This window comes from Bufo gargarizans, chromosome 1 (genome assembly GCF_014858855.1).
Source record: "Bufo gargarizans isolate SCDJY-AF-19 chromosome 1, ASM1485885v1, whole genome shotgun sequence".
Classification (NCBI taxonomy): Eukaryota; Metazoa; Chordata; class Amphibia; order Anura; family Bufonidae; genus Bufo; species Bufo gargarizans.
Genome location: NC_058080.1, coordinates 356,164,698 through 356,172,457, shown reverse-complemented (window position 1 = coordinate 356,172,457; position 7,760 = coordinate 356,164,698).

Sequence of the window (7,760 nt, the reverse complement as noted above, 5' to 3'; positions counted from 1 at the left end):
CAAAGACAGTTTGTGTTCCGTATTACCCAGTCTAAGACCCGAAATAGAGGGATTCGCACGAAGGGTATTCGCCAGGGATTCCATCACAAGAGTGTATAAAAAAGGTGACGGGGCACCCCTGACGTGTACCGTTTCGAATCTCAAAAGGGGCAGACAGCAGCCCATTAACACGAACACAGGCCGAAGGGGAGGAATAAAGAGCTAATATCCTATGAATCATTCTGTCTCCTAGGCCGATATGACGTAGAGTCTCCTCTAAGAACCGCCAGTTTACCCTGTCAAATGCCTTCTCTGCGTCTACAGCGAGAAGGCATAACGGAATTTTGAGCTGTTGTGATCTCGCTATCAGCCCTAACGTTTTAAGTGTATTATCGCGAGCTTCCCGCCCCGGAACAAATCCCACTTGCTCTTTGTGGATACAACCTGAGATGTGGGGGTGGAGCCTCAGGGCCAAAAGCTTGGCGTACATCTTGAGATCCACATTGAATTGAGCAAGGAGATAGGCCTGTAATTGGAACAAGTTGCAGGGTCCTTACATGGTTTAGGAATGACCGTGATATGTGCCTGGAGGGTTTGACGTGTAAATGGGCAATCCGGTGAAATGGAGTTAAAGGTTTCAACCAGTAAAGGAGTAAGGTCTTCACAAAGGATTTTATAAAACCGAGAGGTCATCCAATCAGGGCCTGGGGACTTCCCATTCTTAAGATTTTTGATCACCGCTTCTAACTCAGGAGGGGTAAAATCATCTTCCAGCGCGATCGCATCTGCGTCAGGAATGGGGGTGGGGCCAAATTGGGCTAGATAACTACGAGCCTCATCGCCATGTGAAGATTCCCGTGGGAGATCAGGTACTGGAAGGTTATACAAGGAGGCATAATAGGACCGGAACGCTGCAGTGATTTCCACAGGGTTATATACGGAGTCTCCTGTTCGTGTATTAATTGATGGGACATGAGTCAGGGCCGTTAGGGGATGCAAGGCCCGAGCTAACCAACGGCCACATTTATCGCCATACTCAAAGAACCCGTGTCTAATTTTGTCTCTAAAGCATAGGGATTTTTGATCCAAAATCTGCAATATTTGTTGTTGCACGAAATGTCCGATTTTAGAGCATCAGAAGGGGAGGTTTTGTTTAGATTTTCTTTTGTGGCGAGATCAGATAAGAGGGATTTCAATTTGTGGGAGCGTTCCTTTTTCAGTCTGGTACCATGGGAAATAAACACCCCCCGAAGCACGCATTTGAGGGCCTCCCATTTAATAGGGGGGCGGTCAAATCTGTTTGATGGTAACTAATAAAATCAGATATGGCTTTCCGAATGTCCGGTAAGCAGGTTATGTCTGAGAGCAAGTTGTCGTTCAATCTCCATGAGAAAGGACGGGGGCAGGAGGGTTGGGACGAGATAAGGCCAAACACAGGTGCATGGTCAGACCACAGGCGAGTGTCAATTGAGCACCTAGGCCCAAAATCCAACAGCTATTGGGAGATGAAGATGTGATCAAGTCTACCATAGCTATTGTGTATTGGGGAATGGAAGCTATAATCCCTGACACCTGGATGTAGAATACGCCACAGATCTACCAGACGAAGTGCCATGAGATCAGATTTGAATCTGCGAAGAGAACTCGGGGAGATCGAGGACCTACCAGAGGAGGAGTCCAGCAACAGGTCCATCACTAGGTTGAAGTCACCTCCAAGGATGATCGGGGAGCCATTAGCGAATTTGGACAGTTTTTTCAAGATCTTGGATCCATAAGTAGTCTGCCCCTGGTTAGGGAAATACACATTAGCTACAGTTACAACAGAGCGATCTACCGAGAGCTTAATGAACATAAACCTGCCTTTCAAGTCTATCTCAGAAGATAGGACCGTATGACCAAATGATTTGTGAAACCCTATGGACACTCCCCCCAACCTACTGGTAGGATTAGGACCATGGAACCAAGTCTGGTAATAACGGTTAGCGTATTTGGGCACGGCCCCTGTCTTAAAGTGAGTTTCCTGGATCATGGCAATCATAACTCTCTTCTTGTGAAGACTATACAAAATCTGACTACACTTCTCAGGTTTATTGAAACCCCGGACATTAAAAGTGCAAAACGATATAGGCGCCATTTTGAGGAGTAGTAGTGAGAAGGAGGCATAATCTCCTAGATCCGTTCAGAGACAACAGGAACGCAGCAGGGGCACAGCAAGGGAAACATAAGGACGGGGAGACAAAAAGACAAACATTCAAACACATAATAGTGCATATAAAAGACATGTAAACCTATTGGGAAAACCTAGAATGTCGGTTCAAAAGGTACTAAGAGATGACCGAGGTCTAAATGGGGTAGGGAGAAGGCAAGGACTGAGCCGTCTCCTTACTGGACTCCAATTTACAATAAAGCAGAAATAACATTGCAAAATACAACAGGACAAGTGCGTGCGTAGATCTAAAGGACCCACCCACGAGAAAATACTATGCATAGATAGCTATAACAGTGTAAAACAATAAAGTGAACAAGAGGGTCAAAATCCCCTCAGGTGTATAGGCAAAAACGGAAGGATATCTTTGACAATCGTCAGGATCAGGCGCGCGTCTAGAGGCCCTCTTCTGTTTAGGAGAGGTCATCTGCCATCTTTCCCTCTGTGGAACAGTGATGGGTTGCCTTGGGCTCGGCCAATCAGGTAGCTCTAGGCGTGGAAGATGAAAGGCTGCGTGGAGGCCAGCGAGGTCATCTAGGGATCTGAATACAGCTGATTTCCCATCTTTAGAAGCAGACAATTGGAATGGATAACCCCATCTGTAGGGTATGTCCTTGGCTTTAAGTGCTGCCAAAAGCGGTTTCAGCGCTTTGCGTAGCTGTAAGGTACGCCTGGCCAGGTCCTGCAGTATGATGACTTCTTTATCAGCATGCATAGTCTTCCCAGCAGTTCTGGCCGCTTTAAGAATGGCCTCTTTATCTTTATAAAAGTGTATACGGCAAATAACATCCCTGGGGCGATTAGGATCACTCACTTTAGGACCTAGGGCTCTATGAATGCAATCAATTTCAAGAGATTGTCCCGGATCTCTGGACAGCAATGTATTAAAAAAGGAAATAGCCCATTTCTCCAGATCTTGTGGCAAGATATCCTCAGGGAGGCCTCTAATGCACAAGTTATTCCTCCTATTTCTATTTTCAATATCGTCCAAATGAGTGAGAATGTCCTGAATCTGGACAGAGTGCGCCTGGATAACTTGTTGGTGTGAGTCTAGGACCACTAACATTTGATCCTGCATGGACTCTGCCTCTTCCACCCTCTAACCCACTTGTTTAAGATCATGCTGCAAGGCCTCAATGTCTCTTTTATGAGAGGTTTCTAGCCTTGTGAATAAGGCATCTATTTCATGCCTGGTGGGGAGGGATTTGAGGTGCACCTTCCAGTCCTCATCATCCCCCTGTGGGGTCATGGAGGCCCCCGATCCGGACATCGTGGCCTGGGAGCAGCGGTTCCTGGGAGAATGGCCCTGCAGTGCTGCTGAGGTCGACCCTGCAAATGAGGGAGACGAGGTCGCTGACGAGCCGGTGCTAGCTGCTGCAGCATAAGATGCCGGAGAGCCGGTAAGTGTACCTCTCAACTGCGGCGGTGAGTCTGGGACTCGTGGGTCTGGTTCCTTGTGGCGTGCAGGGGACGCCGCTCTGCGCTGTCTGGATGCCATCTTAGGAGAATCGGCTCACTCCTGGTGAGCGTCTGTCTGGCTGGAGGAGGCGAAGAAGCGGGAAATCGCTCCCGTTTTGCGGTGATCGGAGCAGGAGTCGATGAGGGTCTCCTCCTGCGTCCTTTCATGTATTCAGCGGGGTCGGGGGTATCCTGTATTTGCGGTGAAGCTGGAGTCTGTCAGGAGCCGATGCAAGGCACGTCTTACTCCGCCATTGGCTAGCTCCGCCCCCCTCGATAGTTACATTTCATCCTGTGACCGCCTAATGTATCTCCAGCCACAGAATCCAAAGTTCTTTGCTGTCAGGTGAATGCCTATTGCCTAATTTTTGGGGCCTGTACTAGTCTGCTGTGTGCCCATACATCAGTTTTTGAGCACATATGGGGTGTTGGCATATTTAGGGGGAAATGGGGAACAAAATGTGGTGTGCATTTTGTCCTGTTACCCCTTGTGAAAGTGAAAAATGTGGGTGCAAAGCAACTTTTAATGGAAAAAATTATAACTTTTCATTTTCACAGCCAAGCGTTTCCTAATTCTGTGACACACCCGATGGGTCCAAGTGCTCACTACATACCTTGAAATATTCCTTGAGGGGTGTAGTTTCCAGAATGGGGTCACTTTTTGGGGGTTTCCACTGTAGGGCCACCTCAGGGTGTCTTCATATGCTTCCAATTAACATTCCAGCTAAATCCACTCTCCAAAAGTCATATGGCACTCCTTCCACTCTGAAGCCTGCTGTGCGCCCATACATCAGTTTTTGAGCATATATGGGGTGTTGGCGTATTCAGGGGAAAATGGGGAACAAAATGTGGTGTGCATTTTGTCCTATTACCCCTTGTGAAAGTGAAAAATGTGGGTGTAAAGCAACTTTTTCTGGAAGAAAATGTAATTTTTCATTTTCACAGCCAATCGTTTCCTAATTCTGTGACACGCCTGATTGGTCAAAGTGCTCACTAGACACTTTGAAATATTCCTTTAGGTGTGTAGTTTCTGGAATAGGGTCACTTTTTGGGGGTTTCCACTGTAGGGCCACCTCAGGGTGTCTTCATATGCGACATAGCTCCCAATTAACATTCCAGCTAAATCTGCTCTCCAAAAGCCATATGGTGCTCCTTCCACTCTGAAGCATGCTGTGAGCCCATACATCAGTTTTTGAGCACACGTGGTGTTTATGTAAACTCCTGATTAACACCTTCAGGACCTAGGACGAGTATACTCGTCCTGGAGCAAGGGTACTTAGCGCACCAGGGCGAGTATACTCGTCCTGGCATTAAACTGTCACCATGTCTGCAGACATGGTGACAGCGCTGAGTGCTGGCTGTTACACACAGCCAGGCACCCAGGGTCAATGCCGAGGGGGGTCCTGTGACCCCCCCCATATTGGCGATCGCTGCAAACCGCAGGTCAATTCAGACCTGCGGTTTGCAGCGCTTTATGTAGTTTCTGATCCCTGCTGCGATGTCAGCCGTTTAGCCGTTTCACCCTTTCCATACTGCGGTCCGTACGGACCGCGGTATGGAAAGGGTTAAGTCAGGGAGCTCCCTCCCTCTGCCATCGGGGGGCTGCTGTGCCTTTGCAGCCCCCAGATGGATGGGGGGACAGAGGGAGGGAGCTCACCTTCTTCCCCTTCCCCGTCTACTCAGTTGTGGCAGACGGGGAAGGTTCCCATGACAACAGGACGCCTTCTCAGGCGTCCTGCTGTCCATGGTGCTGAACAGATCTATGCTAAAAGCATAGATCTGTTCAGTGTAAGTAAAATACAGTACAGTACAATATATATTGTACTGTATTATACAGACATCAGACCCACTGGATCTTCAAGAACCAAGTGGGTCTGGGTCCAAAAAAATGTAAAAAAAAAGTGAAAAAAAGTAAAGATAATAAAAACACATTTATCACTGAATAAAAATTTAAAAAATAAAATACACTACACATATTAGGTATCGCCGCGTCCGTAACGACTTGATCTATAAAACTGTCATGTTACTTTCCCCGCATGGAGAATGCCATAAAAATTAAAAAATAAAAACTATCAGGAAATTGAAATTTTGACCACCTTACTTCCCAAAAAAGGTAATAAAAGTGACCAAAAGAGTCGCATGTACGCTGAAATAGTACCAATCAAACCGTCACCTCATCCCGCAAAAAATGAGCCCCTACATGAGACAATGGCACAAAATAAAAAAAACTACGGGGACACTATAACATGATTTTTTGTTTTGTTTCAAAAATGTGTAAAACTTACATAAATAAAAAAAAGTATACATATTAGGTATCGCCGCGTCCGTATCGACCAGCTCTATAATAATATCACATGAGGTAACCCCTCAGATGAACACCGTAAAAAATAAAAAATAAAAACTGTGCTAAATAAACAATTTTTTGTCACCTTACATCACAAAAAGTGTAATAGCAAGCGATAAAAAAGTCATATGCACCCCAAAATAGCGCCAATCAAACCGTCATCTCATCCCGCAAAAATCATACCCTACCCAAGATAATCGCCTAAAAACTGAAAAAACTATGGCTCTTTTTTTGTTTCAAAAATGAAATCATTGTGTAAAACTTACATAAATAAATAAAGTATACATATTAGGTATCACCGCATCTGTATTGACCGGCTCTATAAAAATATCACATGACCTAACCCCTCAGGTGAACACCGTAAAAAAATAAAAATGGTGTAAAAAAACCAATTTTTTGTCATCTTATGTCACAAAAAGTGTAATAGCAAGCGATTAAAAAGTCATATGCACCCCCAAATAGTGCCAATAAAACCATCATCTCATCCCACAAAAATGAGACCCTACTTTAGATAATCGCCCAAAAACTGTAAAAACTATGGCTCTCAGACTATGGAGACACTAAAACATATTTTTTTTGTTTAAAAAATTAAATCATTGTGTAAAACTTACATAAATAAAAAAAATTGTATACATATTAGGTATCACTGCGTCCGTGACAACCTGCTCTATAAAAATACCACATGATCTAACCTGTCAGATGAATGTTGTAAATAACAAAAAAAACTGCCAAAAAAGCTATTTCTTGTTACCTTGCCTCACAAAAAGTGTAATATAGAGCAACCAAAAATCATATGTACCCTAAACTAGTACCAACAAAACTTCCACCCTATCCCATAGTTTCTAAAATAGGGTCACTTTTTTGGAGTTTCTACTCTAGGGGTGCATCAGGGGCGCTTCAAATGGGACATGGTGTCCCAAAAAACTGTCTAGCAAAATCTGCCTTCCAAAAACCGTATGGCATTCCTTCCCTTCTGCGCCTTGCCGTGTGCCCGTACAGCGGTTTACGACCACATATGGGGAGTTTCTGTAAACTACAGAATCAGGGCCATAAATAATGAGTTTTGTTTGGCTGTTAACCCTTGCTTTGTAACTGAAAAAAAAAATAGTAAAATGGAAAATTTGCCCAAAAATTGAAATTTAGAAATTTCATCTCTATTTGGCAATAACTCTTGTGGAACACCTAAAGGGTAAACAATGTTTGTAAAATCAGTTTTGAATACCTTGAGGGGTGTAGTTTCTTAGATGGAGTCACTTTTATGGAGTTTCTACTCTAGTGGTGCATCAGGGGGGCTTCAAATGGGACATGGTGTCCCAAAAAAACTGTCTAGCAAAATCTGCCTTTCAAAAACGTATGGCATTCCTTTCCTTCTGCGCCCTGCCGTGTGCCCGTACAGTGGTTTATGACAACATATGGGGTGTTTCTGTAAACTACAGAATCAGAGCCATAAATATTGAGTCTTGTTGGCTGTTAACCCTTGCTTTGTAACTGGAAAAAAATTATTAAAATGGAAAATCTGCCAAAAAAGTGAAATTTTGAAATTGTATCTGTATTTTCCATTAATTCTTGTGGAACACCTAAAGGGTTAACAAAGTTTGTAAAATCAGTTTTGAATACCTTGAGGGGCGTATTTTCTAGAATGGTGTCATTTTTGGGTGGTTTCTATTATATAAGCCTCACAAAGTGACTTCAGACCTGAACTGGTCCCTAAAAATTGGGTTTTTGAAAAGTTCAGAACAATTGTATCATCCCCAAAATATAAAATATCATTCC